This window comes from Sesamum indicum, linkage group LG3 (genome assembly GCF_026168435.1).
Source record: "Sesamum indicum cultivar Baizhima isolate 11 linkage group LG3, ASM2616843v1, whole genome shotgun sequence".
NCBI lineage: Eukaryota > Viridiplantae > Streptophyta > Magnoliopsida > Lamiales > Pedaliaceae > Sesamum > Sesamum indicum.
The window spans coordinates 3944471-3967103 of NC_142659.1; the positions used below are offsets into that span (position 1 = coordinate 3944471).

The 22633-nt window shown below is 33.0% G+C and overlaps 2 pseudogenes; both read right to left on the reverse strand.

Annotated features, from left to right (window-relative positions):
* Positions 1–7840: 7840 nt before the first annotated feature.
* On the reverse strand, positions 7841–9486 carry LOC105157399 (UDP-glycosyltransferase 90A1 pseudogene; annotated as a pseudogene).
* Positions 9487–19255: 9769 nt separating this feature from the next.
* On the reverse strand, positions 19256–20728 carry LOC105157400 (UDP-glycosyltransferase 90A1 pseudogene; annotated as a pseudogene).
* Positions 20729–22633: the final 1905 nt, after the last annotated feature.

Consider the following 22633-nt stretch of genomic DNA (forward strand, 5'->3'; position numbering starts at 1 on the left):
TTTCAGTGCACATCTAGGAGGTAGGCGCGCCTGATTGTAGCCTGTAAATAGTTCTTGTGCTAACAGTATTTTTTCTCCAATACTACGACTAGGAATAAAATCAGTCTGACAAGGGCTTATCAACTTATCCAATACCCTACTCAACTTTTGCACAATAAGTTTGGCAATAATTTTATATAAAATATTACAACACGAAATAGGGCGAAAATCTGTGACCATCATAGGGGTATGTAGCTTAAGGATAAGTGCCAAAAGTGTGGTGTTGATTCGCTTCAACAGTTTTCCCTTGGTAAACAATTCCAAGATTGCCTTCGTAACCTCCAGACCCATGATTGGCCAGGCAGCTTTTTAAAAACCCGATGAGAACCCATCCGGTCCTGGTGCTTTATCTTCAGCAATGTCAAACACTGCCTATTTGACGTCAACTGCAGTGACGAGTGTAAGGAGCTGAACCCCTTCCTCCTCATTGAGCACATGTCTCGCCCATGACCTTAAATACCGGATATCTTTCACCTACCTCCGTCTTGCTCAGCCTAACAAAGCCTGATAGAAGGAGACAAACTCATGAATAACCATTCCTAGCTCTGAGTAGGAGGTCCCGTGTTCATCATTTATTTGCAAAATTATTCGAGTGGCACATTGCTGAGCTATCTTGCAAAAGAAGACTCGTGAGTATTGATCCCCATCCTTCATCTATTGCATCTTAGCTCGCTGTTTGTAACATGATTTGTTCCATTTTTGCCATCTTGGCGTATACCAAATGACAACAGTGTTCCAGGAGTAGAAAGAGGTCGTTTTGTCTATCCGAGCTAACCAAGATCAGTGCTTCCTCAAGGAATCCTTTAGCCAGTCTTACATTTTCCGAAAGATCTCCTTTATTGCGCCGTTGCTGTCGGAATACTGGCTTTAAAGCTTTTAGTTTCCGCATAATCGCGTACATAGGCACTCCAATAATGTCGTGTTTCCAGACATTCTGCACACTGGGAATAAAATCTGGTGAAAGAGTAAGGTAATTATCAAATCTGAACATACCTCCCAATTGTTGTTGTCGATCCCCACAAAGCACCAGTGGTGAATGATCCGAGGTGCGTGGGGTGAGGCTTTAATAGTATGAGTTAGGGAAATGCTCAAGCCATATGTCATTTATGAGCATCCGATCCAAACGCTTCCATAAACGTCGCGAATTCGAACTCCAGTTATGCCATGTGTACCATTCACCCTGCATAGGCATTTGTAGCAATCTCATATCCTGTATGCATGTATTAAATTCATCCATCGCCAATCTGATATCACCAAAATTATCACACATCTCACTGAGGTCACGAACAACATTAATCTCCTCCTACTATCCACGGGTCATCCACACATTGACCCACAAGCACCCCTACTCACGCTGCTCAGCAATTTCAGTGGCACCATACACAACAGTAATAATCACATTCGTATGGGGTGCTCTAACAGTTACATGACAGTGTACAAATTGATCACTTAACTTAATGACATTAACATCAAGAATAGTGTCGTCCCATTCAATCCATATACGACTGCCAACAAACACAGGATCTACAAACCACTTCCATTGAGGCAGTAAGAAAGATTGTATACGAGCAATATTAGTAATTTGTACACGCGTTTCAAGAAGGCCAATAAATTGTAACCTGAACTCAGCTACTACGTCTTTTAGTGCCAGCTGATGGTCCCTTTTGTTTTGATCACGCACGTTCCACACAGCAGCATTTAACATGGATCACCCGTGGCGAGGCTGCTTGTGTTAGGACCCCGAATGGTATCATCTGCATTATCAAGGGAGTTAAGTGCATTAAAAGTGTTAAAGATGACTAACTCCTTACTCTTGTTCCTTCCTTTGTTGATTCCTTGTGCGACAAGGGTACTCGGAGTCTTAGATACGATATGGTGCTGATTAATATCTCCACATGAGTTATTTTTGTCTTCCTCCACAGTCTTACCCGATTTAGCTATGGGCGGCTGTACTCGTGCCTTCTGCACGTAAACATTGACTGGCGGTTTAGGTACTTTCATGGAAGGGCAATTCTTCGTGGCATGTCCGAGGCTCATGCAAGTGGTGCATTTAGGGGGCGGCCACTTGTATTCTACGTCAACCTTGCATGCAATTTCTCCACCTTCCTCTGTTGGCGACATAATAACCAAATGCTTCAGGAGTTTGGCATTGATGTCAAGCATGACACATACACGAGCAAAATCCAGTCTCGTGCATGCTCGTGTGATCACATCCGCATAAAGAGGTCATCCAATGCCACTTGCCACCATACTCAAGCCATCATTAGTCCACAGTTCAAATGGCAACTGTCGAAGTTTAACCCAAATTGGGACCTGGGTAAGTTTCAGCTTACATAAGACCATGCCCGGCTCCAATTTATGCAACACGATTGGTTGTTCTTGGAACAATTATGGTCCGTCCTCTATAACTTCTTCCATTGCTACTATAATTTTGAATCGAAAGAAGAAAAATCCATTTGTCGTGGCCATGACATCTATTAGCAATGGCCAAATAGATTTGACATAGTCCTTTAAGTGATGAAAATGTGGTCTTTTGCCCAAAAAATAACCCACTGTTGTCGCATTCCAGCAACATGAACCATCTCGAACCATATCCAACATGGTTCGTACAATAATTTCACCATTTTGCATCATAGGTGGTACATAAGTCAATATTTTTCGAGATGAATTATGGAAAATATTGGCAATTTTATCGTAATAATTCATGAAGTTCGAACAAGGCTGTAGTGGCACATTACCAACGAAGATTCCGGTGGGTGAAAATGTTAGTAATTGTGACGTGGCATCTGCAGTCAGGTGCACTGGCGCAGCATCAATTGAAATAGCGTCGGCAGTAGGCAGTTTCGGAAGCATCATCTGTGGGTGAGCTGAAACCTGCAGCGAAGGTTGCTGATTTTCTGTCTTCAAAGCCGTGGGAGTCTGGGCAACCATGGCAGCTTCGTCTCGCGCTGCTAGCAGCGCCATAGAAATCCTAAAATTGATCTGCCGTCAGAGATCTACCGCGACGGCGCCAAGCAAGGAGGATGCTCCGCCGCCTGTTCAGCCGTCAAGCGCACCAAACGGCGAAACAGCAGCTCCTGCAAATTCTTGTCGCCATCTCCATATTTCGCTGTCCAACACTGGTGGAGATCGTTCAGTGCGCGAACAGATTCGTCATCCCCTTTGTTGATTACTCTATTGGCCAAAACAATAAAATCTGCAAACTGAAACTCCATGGGGGACAGATTAATCGCCGGTGCATCTTCCCCATCCAAACTGTCTTCGGTCGCTGCTGCCTTGTTGCTGTTCGCCTGCCCTCCATATGCGTTAACAACATTCTCCAACTCGCCGCCATCTATCCCCACTACCATATCGTCTTCATCCTCGTCGGCTGCGGCGTCAACGTGAATTCCATGTGAAGTGTGGTGTAGTAGTGTGTGACAGACAACAGAGAGAATTAGGAGAGTCCATATTTCTCTAAAAACTTTCAAATTCAAAATTCAAGAATACCTAAAAACGTTTTTTCTTAGCAGTTTTAGAAGCAGAAGTTGGTATTCCACCACCTCAAAAGTACTTTCTTTTTTTTTAGCCAGAAGCTGAAAAGCGCTTTCCTAAAGCTTGCGCAAACACTCCCCAAGCATAAGGAAATGTTTGTAAAAATTTGTTGTTAAAGAAGTAATTTTTGTAGAAAAAGTTAGAAGTTGTAGCAAAATTAACTTAAAAGACCGTATTGTCCCTATGTGTTATAAAGATACATATTTTTGCTTATTATTTCACTTGTTTGTCACTAATAATTATTTTTTCACAAAGAAACATTAATTTTATTTTGATTAGTAGTATTTCATATTTACGTTTTTAAAAATATTAAAATAATATTTAATTTAATAATGCTCCCACTAAGTAATAGAATTATTGATTCATACACAATATTAAACTTGCATGATTGCAAGAAAAATATTTTATTAATCAATTTAATAATAATATGTGAATGAGATAATATAGCTAGATGATATCGACACATAAAATATAAAAAATTTAAAATATTAAATATGTGAAAGTATATATTTAATAATTGTTAAAATTTAAATCATTTGAAAACTACGATATCAACTTTACAAATAAATTGAAAATGATAAAGTTGAATTAAGATTATTATAATAAAGATAAAGTAGTAAAAATAAAGTTAAATTTAATTCCAAAAAAAAACAAAAAACAGCTAAAAGCATCCCTCCCGAGGTACTTGAGTTTTTGGCTTAAAAGCAATTTTTTTTTTTAGTTGTTTCAAAAGCATAAGTTGCTATTCGAAACACTTCACGAGTGATATTTTAGAGCAGAAGCTGAAAAATATTTTTCTAAAGCGTTAGCAAACACTCCCGAAGTCTAGGTCATAGCTTATCATGTCATTGAAAATAAAAAATAAAATCAAAACTCATCTTAACTTGTTTAATAAGTAATTGCTCTCACCTGGCCACTTTTGGATTCTATCTCCGGTAGTTAGACCCTAACAACCTTGTATATACACTTGATAAGGTAGATTGCCTAATTTTTGGACCGTCAACTGCTGATCTCGATTGAGTTGGTTGACCAAGTAACGATTAATTTCAGCCTTTTGTGTTAATTAAATTAATTATAGTTTACTTATTTTAGTTTTATAATTTTTTTGATCTTATATATGTTATGCATTCTTAATTAGTGTAATTTAGTATTTATAAATTTATAGGTTGAATTATATAATTATATTTATATATATACGTGTCAATATATATGCAGTGATATACATATATATATATATATATATATATCATGTTACGACAACTAAGAAGATGGATGTATCATAAGAACCTCCTTACAGGTCTTACACTGAAGTTTGAGGATGGAATTAAGACTATTATAGAATAGGCCAAGTGTCAGCGTGGTCATATGAGGAATGGAGATAAAATTAGGTGTTCTTGCCAGAAGTGTAAAAACACAAAGTTCAAAATATTCAATGATGTCAGTTATCACTTGTGTATGCAAGGGTTTACTAGAATATTATAATTGGATTTGTCATGGCGAGGAGAGGGTACAGGAGTAGTTTGATATTGTGACTGCCCCTCAAGTGCCGGAGGAGCAAACCCCAGCTACTCATGAGGAGGGTAATTATTCACACCGGGGTGATGAACAACAGTGGGTGCGGAGGATGGTTTTTTATGCAGTCGGGGCAAATTATTTTTCTTTTTCTCACGGTGGTCCCCTAGATGATGGTACGAGTTTCTGCCCTATTAATGTCGGTCCTCATTAATATTATGGAGGTGGCCCCTATGATTATCCGTCAAAATTGGTAGACCATTTTTTACGATGTAGTGCATACTACCGACCAACAATGTTAAAAAACAAGTCAAAATACATTTTCAACATTTGAACTATCTTTGTAACATTCTCCTTAGGCCGTTAATATGGTCGCTACAAATATTTTCTGAAAGCCCAAAATAGCCGCGATACGGGGTTATATTACAAAAGAAGATCGTTATATATTAAAAAAATTGTTAAAAATTAGTAATTTAGCTGTTCTAAATACGATTATATAAAATGCTTTTTTCTTTATAATGGATATGTTAGTCACTAAAATTCGAGAAAAATAGATTTTTCATCCCTATGTGTTATCATTAAAAAAATTGGAGAAATTATTTTAATAATATAAAAAAAATTACAAAAATAGAGTTGTTTTGAATTTTTTGAAAATAAATTGTTGTACTGCCATTTTTTATATAAGAAAAAAATTATCAGCCTCGCGATTTCAAATTGCAGTGCCATTTCTATTAAAAAAGATTAAAAGCACTGCGATCTTAGATCATGGTGTTGTCCCTATTCTTTTAAGAAAATAAAAGTTCATCAATTGGGTATACAATATACAATATTATTTAGTAATTGAGTTTTCAAATTCCAAGTTGTAACATTTTTTGTGGCCCAATGACTTATTTAAAAGGCCCACAGGCGGCCCACTAATCGACCCACCTGCACAGGCCTACTTACCGACTCATATCGCCCTGACCCGAACCGGTTACTTACACTATTTATTTTTGCTAACTCTAACCCTAACCATTATTTCCCCCTTTCTCTATTCCCTGTGTCGATTGCTCTCTTCCTTTCTCAAATCCTTTGTGATCTCATTCCCCTCCTTTTCACCGGCAACTATGGTGTCTTTTCTTAGCCAACGAGATGGCTTTGGGAAAGCCACCAAGGCTTTCCTTCTTTGTCATCCTTTCATAAAGGGTGATTCCCCCTTCGGCCAAATACACAGAAAATGACTTACCTTTATCTCCTTTCCTCACTCAAAGTTCTGTGTGAACTATATAATCTTTGAGGGTCTTCGTGACCATACGATAGTGTGAGATCTTTGTGATTGGAGTTGTTGCGGTCATTGATAGTAGTGCAGTCGCGGGTCGGTTGTTGGTGGGTGCGGTACTTATTGTGACCGTGATCCCTATTCTTATAATGGTTTGGATCTGGCTGTTTTCTGAGCCATATCTCTTCTGACAGTGTTATTCTTTATTTTTCTGTTTATTACTATACTTTGTGATTTCTATAATGTTTTAGGTTGTAATAATTATTAAGGAGTTTCGTAATCCATCATTACAGTAGTTTGATTAGACTATTATGCTGATTTCCCCTCTATACAAGTAATGCAAAGTGAAAATTAGTCAGTTGTGTTTCAAGTTTAGGCATTTAATGGGCAAAAGCATTAGACAAATAAGTTGGCAGTCTGTGGATTGTGAATCAGTATATTCAACAATCCAATATAAAATACTAACAATTTCAAACGTCCTACTAATTAAATATTTGGATTATCACCTCTGCTCACTGAAAAAAAAAATTATAGAGAAAAAAAATCAATTGATAGTTTTATACTCCTGTTTAATTTCCACTATCCCATTGTAATAAAATTAAATAATAATATAATTGGTTCACTTTTGTCAATATGAATAAAAAAGTAAAAGAAAAAAATAATGTGGCACATGATTCATTTCGAAAACTTTTACTAGGAGTCTTTTGCATCTCCTAAAAACATAAAGAATAAAGATATCAAAATTGCGAGAGGAACATGATTAATCTCGACAATTTTTTTGTAAGATTTGACATCAGAAGGATTAATATTATAAAATATCAAAAAATTACAAAATTATTTTACAATTCTATATTTCAAATCATCGATTCAAATCTTTATTAACGGTATAAGGGGCGTGTGTCATTCAATTATATACATAACGCACATAACATTAAATATCACATGGATAAGTTTTTTCTTTTTTATTTTTTTTATTTTTATTCCAACTCCATATCAACAAAAGATAATATAATTGATTTCAGAGGATCAGATATTATTGATTAGTTTAATTTAAGTCAAATTACAGAATATAAGACACTCCCACAAATAATAACTTAAATGGAATTTGATCAAATTTGAATCAATTATATAATAATACATTTATAATATGCGTATAATATAAAAAAATATAATTAATCACATAATACGTGTATCACACTTATTATATAATTAATTGGTTGGACGAAGTCCTAATTTGATCCTGTTGCAAAGTCAATAACTTATAATCTCTCCACACAATGCTTAAATTAAGAAAATATAATTTTCGTGCAAATTAATCAATCTATTTTTTTTAATATATTAAAATTCCACGAGAAATTGATGGAAGCGTTTGACCAAAATGTCACGACCATGGATCCTAACTCAATATGAATATCCACATTTTGTATTTAATATAATACGTTAACTCGATAAGTGTAAGTATTTTCTATTTTATTTAATTTTAGGAATCCCATATGGTATGTAAAATGTTTTGACTAACATATAATTTATGTAAATTTCATTCACATAACATTTATATATTCAACAAAATGTAAAATAAAATGTTATTTAGATATTTCTATTCTAAAACTATGCATGTTGCCTCTTGTGATCAGAATCGAAACGCTGCCCGTCAGGACAACACGCTGCACTCCCGCCAGAGGAAAATGTCTGTCTTTTCCGGGCAACCTCAATCAGCATATCCAACGTGCGAGTCGATGAACCACCTTCTTTCACGGCATCGCACGCAGCGTCGCGGTACTCCTCCACCTTCTTCCGCACCTCCGCTCCTTTCTCCACGCCCATCATCAGCTCTCTCACCTTTCTCTCCACCTCCTCCGCAGCCACAAATCCCCGGACGGATCCACTCCTCGGCATGATCCTCAGCCCCACGCAAGCTTCCTCCGCCACAAATCTTGCATTCAAATGCTGATCCCCCATGAACGGCAGCGCAAGAATGGGTACGCCGGCGCAGATGCTCTCCATCACTGAGTTCCATCCGCAGTGGCTCAGAAACCCTTTTACTACTTCGTGCCGGAGGATTTGTTGTTGATCGACCCAGTCTTTCACCACGATTCCTCTACTCTTCACCCTCTCTTCAAATTTCTGCAAGAATTCCAACCCTTTGGGCTTCAAAGTCCACAAGAAACTCACCTGAGATTGTTCCAATCCGGCAGCAATTTCTTGCAGTTGCTCCGCTGACACTTCTGCTTGAGTCCCGAAAGCAACGTACAAAACGGGTTCACCCTCAGCCAATTTTCCGTCCAGGAATTGTGTGTAACTCGGCTTTTCCAGGGCCTGTGACGGCGCCGCCCCCTCCATGCAGAGTGGGCCAACACAGAGAGCTTTTGGGCCAATTTTCTTGTTCCAATAATCAGCGTAACATTGTTCCAGCTCGTAGAAGCTGTTCACGATTATCCCCTGGCTCATCGCCGCCGCAGCCATCTGCTCCGCCATGAACTCCACATAGGGGCCCGACGGCTCGATATCATTATACGGTGGGTCGAAGTCATTTCTTGTCAGCTTGAGCCCTGGAAAATCAGGCATGGAAAAGGGCTCATCCAGCGAATTCGTTCCTGCATGAGGCCTTTCCGTGACCAAGATCTGGTACATAGTAAATGAAAAATTGCCCATCCCGAAGAAAACAAACCTCGGAACATCAAACTTTTTAGCAGATTTTAGAGTCCACCCGAGAAACCCGTCAGAAATTATGCAGGAAACAGGAGGGTTAAGGGATTCGAGGGCCTGTTCGAAGCTTTCTTGCATGAGTTTCGTGGATTGGACAAAAGGGAGAAAACAGGCCATGGATGGCAATTTGTTGGTGTTCTCTACGCCTGGAGGGATGCCCTCTATCTTCTGAGGGAAAGGGAGTTCGATAACTGAGACATCGATGTCCTGGAGACATGAACGGATGGGAGGGGAGTTTCCAGAGGTGGTGAAGATGGTGACGGCGGCGGATCGGCGGTGGAGGAGTCGGGCGAGGTAGAGGATAGGGATGGTGTGGCCTTGAGACATGAAAGGGAAGATGAGAAAGTGTGGGCTTGGAAGAGAACCCATACTATTTTTCTTGCTCGATCGGTTTAATTTGCTCAGTGCGAGTGTCCTCTTTTATAGGTATAACAGACAGAAAATTCTAACAGAGGCGGGTGGCCTAACCAATTGTCATCAATGACCATTGCAATAAGTGGAGTGGTGAGTGACGGTGAGATGAGATCTAGAGATGTAGTATCTTTTATTTTATTTAATATTAAACATATGATATATATAATTAAATTATGTCATATATATTACTTAAAAAAAATATTATATATAATGTCTGTATATTGAATGAAATAAAAAAATTCAATTTGAGACGAGGAACTAAATAATATGCAAGCTACATCTTTATTGCAAATTGATTTTGCACCTCATATATATATTGCAATTTGTATTAATGGAAATGGTCGAGGGAAGAATATGATGTTTTACGGGTACAAAAAAAATACACATACAATTTTCTATTCTATTTTTTATTTTATTTTAATATATATATCCACATATATAAAAATTACATTAATTATTTGATTTAAAAATAAATTTTATATATATGGTATATATACATATATATATATATACTAATTAGAATAAAGTTTGTAATTTGATTTAAAATAGGAAATTCAATTCCAACTATAAGATTTCATTCAAATTTTAGTTATACTGCACCGACATCACGATTTTCTTCTAAAATTGAACAAACATAATAACAATTGACATAAATTCAGGAAATATTCTTTATTTTTTAGCATCTATTTCTTTAATGAGAGAAAGACATTTTAGAAAATATACATTTTATAAATTTGATAAATATAATTAAACTCAATAATAAACGTTTCCCCTCTGAAGAAGGGAAATTAGGCATGCAAGAACAAATAAGTTTTAATTAATGTAATAAAGATACTGATTATTGTTTCATGGAGCTAAGGTCCAAAATATAGAAAAAAGAAGCGTTTCCACCACTCGACCACCCAGTCAATTTTCAGACCTTTACCTAGTTATTAATCATTTCAAAAAATCTCCGTTGCATCCAATATCTAGAAAATGGCCCCTAACAAAAATACACTCAGTAATAAATGCTATGACTTTTAATAAATACACTTAATAATAAGTGTTGTACTATATCTTTTTCTATTTATAAAAATTATATTTATCGAAAAAATAAATACTATGACAGGGGCGTAGCCGGCCCCATCGAGTCCTAGTGAGATTGGGCTTTTGCCTAGAGTTATTAAAAAGAATTTGCGAAAACTTCTACTTTGAAATAAATAATTTTTGTTGAGAAAAGTTGACAGTTGTAGCAGAGATAATGTTTGTATCAAAAGTAAAAAACAGACAAAAATTAAATTAGACAAATAAGTTGGCAGCCTGTGGATTGTCAATCAGTATATTCAACAATCCAATATAAAACACTAACAATTTCAAACGTCCTACTAATTAAATATTTGGATTATCGCCTCTTCTCACTGAAAAAAAAATTATTGAGAAAAAAAATCAATTGATAGTTTTATACTCCTGTTTAATTTTCACTATCCCATTATAGTAAAATTAAATAATAATATAATTGGTTCACTTTTGCCAATATGAATAAAAAAGTAAAAGAAGAAAATAACGTGGCACATGATTCATTCCGAAAACTTTCACTAGGAGTCTTTTGCATCTCCTAAAAACATAAAGAATAAAGATATCAAAATTGCGAGTGGAACATGATTAATCTCGATAATTTTTGTAAGATTTGACATCAAAAGAATTAAAATTATAAAATATAAAAAAATTACAAAATTATTTTACAATCCTATGTTTCAAATCATCGATTCAAATCTTTATTAACTGTATAATTAATATGGAAAAGTATTATTTTAGTCCGCTAAGTATGTCTAATTTTAATTTTAGTCCAATAACTATGTTCATTTTTGTTTAGGTTCAGTAACTTACGAAATTACTTACTTTTAGTCCTCTGGCAGATTGTCCGACAAGTTTACCCCTATGTAACTTTTGAAAGACAGTTTTAATCCATATACACTCATAGGGGTAAAATTGTCCGAAAATTTGCCAGAGGACTAAAAGTAAGCAATTTCGTAAGTTACTAGACCTAAACAAAAATGGACATCGTTATCGGACTAAAATTAAAATTAGACATACTTAGCGGATTAAAATAATAATTTTTTCTAATTAATATATGATTTTATTGGTAGGTCAATTATTGTTTTGTAAGTTGTCTATTATTTTTGAAATATTTTTTTATGTTGATTTGAGTACCATCTCTCCCACAAAATATTTGCAATTTTCTAATAATCAATCCATTTGATGTGACATACATAAATATTACCACGCACCGCACACACTATATAAATTAATATTATTTATCTTTTGCATTTAAAATTTAAGTTTGACTTTGATCCGAAAATAGAAGGGATCCGTTGACTCCATCCATATTATATCAACTCTCTCGAATGACCTATCAAATAACAATAAAAATATAATATAATTAATATTATCCAAATAAATTATGTGGTAAGTTTTTTTTTTTAACACCCGAAGGTGGGGGAAAGTTATGTGGTAAGTTGTTGCTTTGTTAATTCACATGAATCTGCTGGCAATTACTAAGCACATGCAATGCTGGTTCTCTTCGCAACAACGTATTTCAATTTTATTTTTTAAAAAGTCATATACGCAACATTATCTAAGCGATGAATAGATAATAATGGATGATTTATGAATATTGTATACAGGGATAATTACGCTTCTCGTTCGTAAGGTTTAAAAAATTATATTTAGTATTTTTAAGGTTTGCATTTGTATAACAAATAGGTCCCTTCGTTAAATAAAAATTCACTAAAATTTATTGATATCAACACAAAAGCTGAATGAAAATTATTATTTATCTTAGATTAACTTATTGTAAGTAAAAAAAAGTTTCAAATAATTACATTCGAAAAGAATTTAAAATCCATCAATATTCAACAAAATATAATTAAAAATTAGAATGGAAGGATTTTAGCTTTTCATTTTAAATTTATATTATTTTTTTATAATTTATAATTTGATCTATAATATAATTCAAAATTTATTTTATGTCATTTAATATTCTTTTTCAAATAAGCGTTTATATGGCAGATGAAACAAAAAAAAAAAAAAACCAATCAACAAAATGTTATATTTGACATTTTCTATACGTATTCATTTTTAACGGTAACAATTAGCTATGATTAATATTGTTCTTGATCATTTGGTTTAAATTATTTAAAATATTTTTTATTAAGATATTAATATAAATTATTTTTCTTTTTAATAATATAAATTCTTAAATAATGGGTTGTTTGACCCATTATCAAAATTAAGCAAAACATAAGGTTTCAAATTCGAATTTGATTTTCTTGCACCCATTTATGAAAATAAAATTTTCACATACACGATTTGTATGTAAGATAGACGTGTTAAGATTAGTAATACTAAATAATTTTTGTTTCTAGTAGTTCTGAAATTAAAATTATTATTGTATTATAAATATTTTGAGAAAAATATTATTTTAGTCCGTTAAATATGCCTAATTTTAATTTTAATCCGATAACTATGTCCATTTTTGTTTAAGTCCAATAACTTACGAAATTACTTTCTTGTAGTCATCTGACAGATTTTCGGACAGTTTTACCCCTATGCAATTTTTGAAAGGCAATTTTAGTTCATATGCACTTATAGGGGTGAAATTGTTCGAAAATCTGCCAAAGGACTAAAAATAAGCAATTTTGTAAGTTATTGGACCAAAACAAAAATGGACATAATTATCGAACTAAAATTAAAATTAGACATATTTAGCGGACTAAAATAATACTTTTCCCAATTATTTTTTATAGCACTATCATCCAGCTAGTGCCTTCTTAATTTATTTCAGTCGACTTTTACAATACATCAGTATGAAAAGAATACACACATTACACTCATAATTGTAAGTAATATCACATGAAATCACGTTGCGGTTGACTCGACTAACATGTTATTATGTATAAGAGTATTTAGACATTACTTACAAGAAAACTTGTCACAAAATAGACTTTGAAAATAAAAAATAGTAGCAATTGCACGATATTGTCACAAAAAGTAATGGACAATAATGAACTCATCATCCACGATCAAATCAAATCAAGTGAGGATATTAATTAATTTTTCCACTAAATAAAAATATTTAGTGATAAAAAATTTATTTTATCATAATTATGAATTTTATAGTTTTGATAAAAATTAAAATTATTGTCATTTAATATTTATTTCATTTATTCTTGTGACCAAAGTGTTGTTATTATGAATATTCGAATATTAATCTAGTAATATTTATAAGATCAATATAAAAAAATACGGAATTTATAATGATTTCTTTGTAACGATTGGAGAAAAGCGATACAAAATCGTTGGAGGGAAAATTAAGGCGTTTTCTAATTTGGTAACATTATGAGTGATAATATAACTACTATTAAGAGAAAAAAAATAAAAATTAAAGAAAATTAGGCAAGAAAGGGGATTTCTCTCCAGTTTATATCACACCCGTCCCATATTTCTGTAACTTGAAATGAAGCGAATCAAGTGGGATGGTGGAGGAGGATTTCCATTGAATTTGAGGTCTCGCAAGCTCATCTCAGTAGAATTTCAACTGTAATTTGTTTTGTAGTATCATTTTGAAATAATTGATAAGTACCCAATTCCATTATTTATTATTTTTTAATTTGTCTATTACTTCTGAAATATTTTTTTATGTTGATTTGAGTACCACCGCTCCCCTACAAAATATTTATAATTTTCTAATAGTCAGTCAATGTGATCCGCAAATAGAACGGGTCCGTTGACTCCATCCATATTATGTTAACTCTATCACATGACTCTCTCATATTATTATGTCACATAATAAATTATATGACAAATTACTGCTTTGTTAATTCACATAAATCTACTGACAATTACTAAGCATCGTGCAATGTATGAGAGCATTTAGACATTATTACTTACAAGCAAAGTTGTCAATCCTTATTATAATATAACACCAGAAGAAAATATAATATGGCCATTGGCCACATGATATCATTAAAACCTTGAAACAAAATAGACTTTGAATATAAAAAATAGTAGTAATTGCCTTGCACGATATGACAAAAAATTGAATTATGTGATTAAGCTAATATTATTCTTAAGCTGTGTTTAATATTATTCTTAGGCAAATTGCTGATGCTGCTGTAGAAGCAGAAGAAGTTGTTGACCGCCATGTAGTGGATCAGCTTCGCTTTAGATCTGAGGAAGAAAGTCATTTTATGGCAGCCCTCTCATCGTTCTCTCAAGATATTGACAAAGTAACTGGAAAGTTGGATTCCCTCACAAAAGAGTTGACGAAGATGGTGAAAGAAGAATGGGCAGTCGACGCCCAAGAAGAGCAGTGTATAGTGTCTGTTCCTGTCAAATCACCAAAAATGCTTCCTTCCAGTGCCAAGAAGACTACTGTGGTGGGATTTGAGGAACACTTGAGATCCAATCGTGGATAAGCTCACCAGAGGTGAACCTGATCTCCAGATCCTCTCCATTGTAGGGATGGGAGGCATTAGTAAGACTACTTTAGCTCAAAATGTTTTTGATCATCCATATACTTTGCACTACTTTTCTAAACGAATTTGGCTTACAATATCTCAAGAATGTAGTGCATTGGAAATTCTTTCATCCCTTCTTGGTAATGAAAAAAACCAAGAGAGTAGTCAAACTGAGGCCGGATTAGGACAAAGATTGTACCAAAGTTTATTCGGGGAGAGATATTTGATAGTTATGGATGATGTATGGAGTGTAGAGGCTTGGGATGATTTAAAGTTGTTCTTTCCAAATGACGGAAAAGGAAGTCTAGTTATGCTGACTACTAGGGAGTCAAGCTTGGCTATTTCTTTAGGCTCTCAGGAATCTTATTCGTTAGATTTTCTAAATAAGGAAAAAAGTTGGAATTTGTTTTGCCAAGAAATCTTTGCATAAAAAGATTGTCCATATCCGGAATTGGAGGAAATTGGTAAGAACATTGCAAAATCTTGCAATGGAATTCCACTAACAATTGTTGTACTCGGGAGGCTGCTCGCAAACTCCAACATGACACGGGAATATTGGGAGTCTGACGCAATAAACGTAAGCACTTTTCGTAATTCAAAAGATTATGAGGGATGTCTAAAGATATTGTCTTTGAGCTATAACAATTTGTCCGTTCATCTTAAACCATATTTTTTCTATATGAATATTTTTCGTGAAGATTCTGAGATTCACATTTTCAAATTTAACCAAATTATGGATTGCTGAAAGATTTTTAAAACCAATAAGAGGTAAAAGCTTGGAAGAAGTAGCAGAGAAATACTTAAGAGACCTTATTAATAGAAATCTATTTTTGAGTCTTAAATTTGGGTTTGATGGAAAAATAAAAAAAATGTGGAATCCATGATCTTTTGGGAGATTTATGTTTGAGAGAATATGAAAAAGAACATTTCATTTATGCCCTAAAAGTGCAACATGTTGATGCTGGCGGTGTGGAGGGGACAAATGCTTCATATGTCACCTTGGGACCTCACTCCAAAGGATAGATCTAAATGAAGTGCATGATGCCTCACAACTGACATCTCTTGCAAGTGTTTTGGTCTGTAATATCTGCAAAAATAAATATTCGAGTCTTAATAAAGTGAGAGTAGGGGTGGCAATGAGTCGAACTCGAGCTCGAACTTGAGCTCAATTTGATGAGCTCGAGCTCAAACTATTTTTTTTTAATTTTTTAATTTTTTTATTTATTATTATTATTATAAATTATGGAAATCACCAATTTTTTACATAAATTTATAAGTAATGAAATAAATTGTATAATGCATACTATATTATTGTTATTATTATCATTATTAGATTAAATAATGGGAATCACCAATTTTTTATATAAATTTATAAGTAATAAAATAGATTGTATAATGTATACTATATTATAAATATACCAAAATATAGTATGAAGTTCTAATTTATTGTTATAAATATAAACTACTGATTAGTTTAGTAGTAGTATAATTAGTAAATTGTACAAAAAAAAAAAAAAAATCATTCTGAACAGTTTAAAGTTATTCGAAAAGTATCAATTATCTGAAATAATGCAATTGAGATACATAAAAATATTTTATAGTTGAAATTAATATATGTTCACAATCTGCAAAATTTATATATTTATAAATGTTAGTATAACATTGATGCAACTATAATCTTACATTGTTGAACAACATGAGTTAATTGGGCCATCAAAATTCAGATCAGACCGTTAGATATGATAAAACTTACAGAAAAATATATTTGGTAAAGTTTTAGACTTATTAGATATACGGATGTCGAAATATCATACTCGAAACATAAGAATAATCATTCAAGACAGTGTACCGTTGAATCAGACCGTGTGATTTTAAATCATACCGTCTGATATGATCTAATGGACACAGTCTTCTATATATTTAAATTTCTTATGAATCGGGTGTCCGAATTTTAAGAATAGTAATTATTGATTAAACTTTTTAGTCTAATTATATATATAATAAAAATAATAATTAGAATTATTCAACTATCATCATCATCATAATTATTATTATTATTATTATTATTGTTATTATTATGATTTTTAGATTAATTCATAGAAATTACTAAATTTTGACATAAATTTATAAATAATAAAAGATCATAAGTGAATTACTGTCATTAAAAAAATTATAACGTAATACAAATATATATTAAAATATAACATAAAGTTTATATGTATAAATTTAATTGATTAGGTAATTCCAAATTATCACATGATTTAATGGTTATGAAAGGTAAGCAGATAATATAACCCACTTCAGTAAATATATATATATATATATATAGCGAATAAAAAATATAAATATTTATATATATATATAACTAAGGTATTTATATATATTAATTTAATCCAATTAATTGAAATAGTTAGGAAACACTTACAGAATTGAGGCCAAATTCTGTTCTTGGTCAAGGGATGTAGAAGAAAAGGAAGAGACAGCTTGGATTTCTGCCACCCTTTATCAAACTAAGGGGATAATTTTATAAAATTTATAATTTAGTCCTTTAATTCTTTAACCTGTATAATTTGACCCTAAAAATCTTATAGAATTTTAATTTAGTCCTTTAAAGTTTGTTATATTCAAATTATACTCTATAATTTATTTTCTAGTTAATCTTACCAACTTAGTAATTAAGTCACATGATTTCTTCTTTATCTCAAATTAATTCAAATAAGCTTTTCATTAATAAAACTTACACAAGAAATAGGTGGAGATGAGTAGGTCTCATCGTGGCTAATAATAAATTAACTTGTTAAGAATCATATACAATATCTAATATAATAGACACGGGGTATTAAAGTAAGTTTTATTCTTATTTTTTTATTTTATTTTATTTTTTAAAAAGTTAGATCATTTTAGATGAATAGTGAATTATTCAAAAAAAAAATACATATAACTAATTCTTTATTTTTTATATTTTTCTATAGTAGTAATTCGAAGATATTTGGTAATAATATGTCCAATTTCTGATTAACGCACTAGTGGGTACTTGGTCTATAAGAATTCTACATCATCATTTTCAAAAAATAATTTTTTATATTTTTAATTTGACCCTAATTGAATAAAATTAATCAATTATTTTTATACTTATTTCATTTGTATAATCAAATATATAAATAATACCTTTTGTGCTCGATAATTACTAATATATCTTATTGGGTAATTGTTTTGATTTTATTTAATATATAATTTATGTAAATTGTTATTCACATAACATTTATATATTCAACAAAATATAAAATATAATGTTGCTTAGTGTAAAAGTGGACAGATTTTGGTTGCAGCTGCAGGAACCAACAGATGAACTCAAAGAGGGAGAAAGAGCTTGTAATCGCTGAATGGAGGAAACGTGTTTTATTATATCCAACGTGAGTTTATTAGAGCCCGTTTGGTTGTGTTTTTAATGAGAATTTTTTCCACTTTTCACTATTTAGGTAGTTGGGATTTTGTTTGGTCAAGACATTTTCGTTGAGAATGCATTCCTATTTTAATTCTCAATTTTTTGAAATTATAGGTCACATGGGTTTGTCATACTTGTCTTATCTTATCAGCATGTCTTTCCTTGTTTCAAATCAATTAAAATTGTTTCAAATGGCAAGATTCACTTTGATTATTCTATAATTTCACATATTCAATCAATTTGGTCATCTGTCACATCAAAAATACATATACCTATATTCAACATTCTCACACCTATATACCTATATTTGGAAACAACTAATCCAAACATATTCTCAATTTTCGCACAAAAATCAATAAAACATTTCTACACATTTCTAATTGTTGGAAACTGAAAATGAAAATGAAAGTGAAAACACAACCAAATGGACTCTTAATTGTCTAAGTTTTACTTGTAATCGCATTTGCAGAAATTCTTCCTAAGGTTCACGCTTCTATTAGTGAAATGCGAGTATAGTTAACGATTGTAAAGGAAGGCTATAAAAGGGAATTGTGCCTTCGTCTTTCTCAAGAGCGAAAATAACAGAATTACAAAATTTTACAGTTGTGTTTGAACAACAACTGCTTTCCCTTCTGCAAATCAGAAATTCGATTCAAGAAATTCTTTCATTGCTATATGCTTTCGCTGTGATATTTTACACTTAGAGAAATTCTTGATCGCATCTGGTTATGCCAAATTTAAATCAATTATATAATGCAATAATGATTATTATACAATTTTAAAAAACTATCAATTACAAAACAAGTATATTTGTGATTGAATTAATTCGGCCTCCTTTCTAGTCTAAAACTATGCCTGTTGCCTATTGTGATCAGAGTCCAAACGTTGCCCGTCAGGACAACACACTGCACGCCCGCCAGAGGAAAATGTCTGTCTTTTCCGGGCAACCTCATCAATCAGCATATCCAACGTGCGAGTGGATGAACCGCCTTCTTTCACGGCGTCGCACGCAGCGTCGCGGTACTCCGCCACCTTCTTCCGCACCTCCGCTCCCTTCTCAACGCCCATCATCAGCTCTCTCACCTTTCTCTCCACCTCCTCCGCAGCCACAAATCCCCGGACGGATCCGCTCCTCGGCACGATCCTCAGCCCCACGCCAGCTTCCTCTGCCACAAATCTTGCATTCATATGCTGCTCCGCCATGAAAGGCAAAGCAAGAATGGGAACGCCGGCGAAGATGCTCTCCATCACTGAGTTCCATCCGCAGTGGCTCAGAAACCCTTTTACTCCCTCGTGGCGGAGGATTTGTTGCTGATCAACCCAGTCTTTCACCACGATTCCTCTACTATTCACCCTCTCTTCAAATTTCTGCAAGAATCCCAACCCTTTGGGCTTCAAAGTCCACAAGAAACTCACCTGAGATTGTTCCAATCCCGCTGCGATTTCTTGCAATTGCTCCGCTGACACTTCTGCTTGAGTCCCAAAAGCAACGTACAAAACAGGTTCACCAGCAGCCAAATTTTCGTCCAGGAATTGTGTATAACTTGGATTTGCCAGGGCCTGTGACGGCGGCGACGCCGCCATGCAGAGTGGGCCAACACAAAGAGCTTTTGGGCGATATTTATTGTTCCAATAATCAGCGTAACATTGTTCCAACTCGTAGAAGCTGTTCACGATTATCCCGTCGCTCATCGCCGCCGCAGCCATCTGCTCCGCCAGGAACTCCACATACGGGCCCGACGGCTCCATATCATTATACGGTGGGTCGAAGTCATTTCTTGTCAGCTTCAGCCCTGGAAAATCAGGCATGGGAAAGGGCTCATCCAGCAAATTCGTGCCTGCATGAGGCCTTTCCGTGCCTAAGATCTGGTACATAGTAAATGAAAAATTGCCCGTCCCGAAGAAAACAAACCTCGGAACACCAAATTTTTTAGCAGATTTTAGAGTCCACCCGAGAAACCCGTCAGAAATTACGCAGGAAACAGGAGTGGTAAGGGATTCCAAGGCCTGTTCGAAGCTTTTCTGCATGAGTTTCGTGGATTCGACAAAAGGGAGAAAACAGGCCATGGATGGCAATTTGTGAGTGTTCTCTACGCCGGGAGGGATGCCCTCTATGTTCTGAGGGAAAGGGAGTTCGATAACTGAGACATCGGTGTCCTCGAGACATGCACGGATGGGAGGGGAGTTTCCAGAGGTGGTGAAGATGGTGACGGCGGCGGATCGGCGGTGGAGGAGTCGGGCGAGGTAGAGGACAGGGATGGTGTGGCCATGAGACATGAAAGGGAAGATGACGAAGTGTGGGCTTGGAAGAGAACCCATACTCATTTCTTGCTCGGTTAATTAATTTGCTTGATGTGAGTGTCTTTTTATAGCTACTAATTATTGTTGCACATTTAGCATATAATAAAATCCGAGTGATTGATGAGAAAAAAGAAATCGGTAAAAAGAATAAATTATATTTATAAATAGTAATAAAATGTGGAGAAAGTTTAAAAGAATCTTAGCGTATGGTGATGAGGAAAAAAGAAATTTGTGTAAAAGAACAAATAATGATTATAAATTGTAATAAATATGGAGAAAGCATATAAATGGAATCTTAGTATTAAGTGTTGAGAAAAAAAAATTGTGAAAATAATAAATTATAATTATAATTTTAATAGATATGTAGAAAGTATATAAAAAGAATCTTAGTGTGAGGTGATGAAAAAAAATAATTTTTTTTAAAAGAATAAGTTATAATTATAATTATAATAAATATTTAGAAAGCATATAAAAAAGAATCTTAGTGTGAGGTGAGGAGGAAAAAAAATTTGTGAAAAGAATAAATTATAATTTTAAATTGTAATAAATGTGGAGAAAGTTAAAAAGCATTTTAGTGTGAGACGATAAGAAAAAAGAAATCTGTAAAAAGGACAAACTATAATTATAATTATAAATCGTAATAAATGTGGAGAAAGTATATAAAAAGAATCTTTATGTGAGGTGAGGGGAAAAAATTATGAAAATAAAAAATAACAATTATAAATTATAATAAATATGGAGAAATAAAGTGAGAGATAAATGTGTAGTAAAGAGAAAAAAGAGTATATAATTATGAGATTATTAAAATATATTGAAATTATTAATCTGACCAAATTCTTTTAAAGGGAAGAAATAAAATTAATAAAGAAGAAATTTGAGTATTTACATGTAGAAAAGTACTCATAGAATTTTTTATTCTAAATTTTATTGTATTTTTATTTTATTTAATATATACATACTATATATATAAAGATTATATCAGTTATTTATTTAAAAAGATTATATATATTTGGTATGCATATACTAATTGGAATAAAGTATGCAATGATTTAAAATAGAAAACTCAATTCAAACTATATAATAAGATTTCATTCAAATTTTAGTTATACATTGTACGGACATGATGATTTTCTTCCAAAATTGAACAAACAAATATGACAACAAACATATAAATTCAGGAAATGCAATATATTTGATATAAATATGGCGAAATTTAGGAAATATTCTTTATTTTTTAGCATCTTTTTATAACAAGTAATTCTTTTATGACAAAAAGACATTTTAGAAAATATACATTTTATAAATTTGACAAATACAATTAAACTTAATAATATATGTTTTTTTCCCCTCAAGACGTTTGTGTCTAGACTATCGAGAAAAAGTAAAAATAATAAATTATTATTAATTATAATTATTTTTATTAAATTTTAATATATTATAAAGACGATTACAATAATATCATTTTACTGTGTTAATTATTATATTTTATTCACTAATTTGGCTTTCGTTCAATTCAGTCTATTAATTGTGATAATTATTATATTTTATACACTATATTGGAAAAATATTTATTAGGTACTACAATGGCGGATTTTTTTAGTTTTTTCTGAAAATTAACATGTGCACGGCACATGTCAATAAATTTGGGGATCTTTTATCCCATGTGGTACAAAAGTCTGACTTGACGGATGAACTAGACTTATATTTTTGAGTAATTATACTTTTTAGTCCATTATTTATGTCTATGGTTTGATTTATCCCATGTGGCATTAAAGAATGACTCGGCACTTGAAGTGGATTTTTTTTTTTTATTTCTTTCCTCCCATATAAGTACTTACAGAAAAAAAAAAAAAAAAACAGATCAAATTGTATAATACAAGCTTTGAATTTATATTTTATACTAACTTTGCAAAATGTCGTCTATAT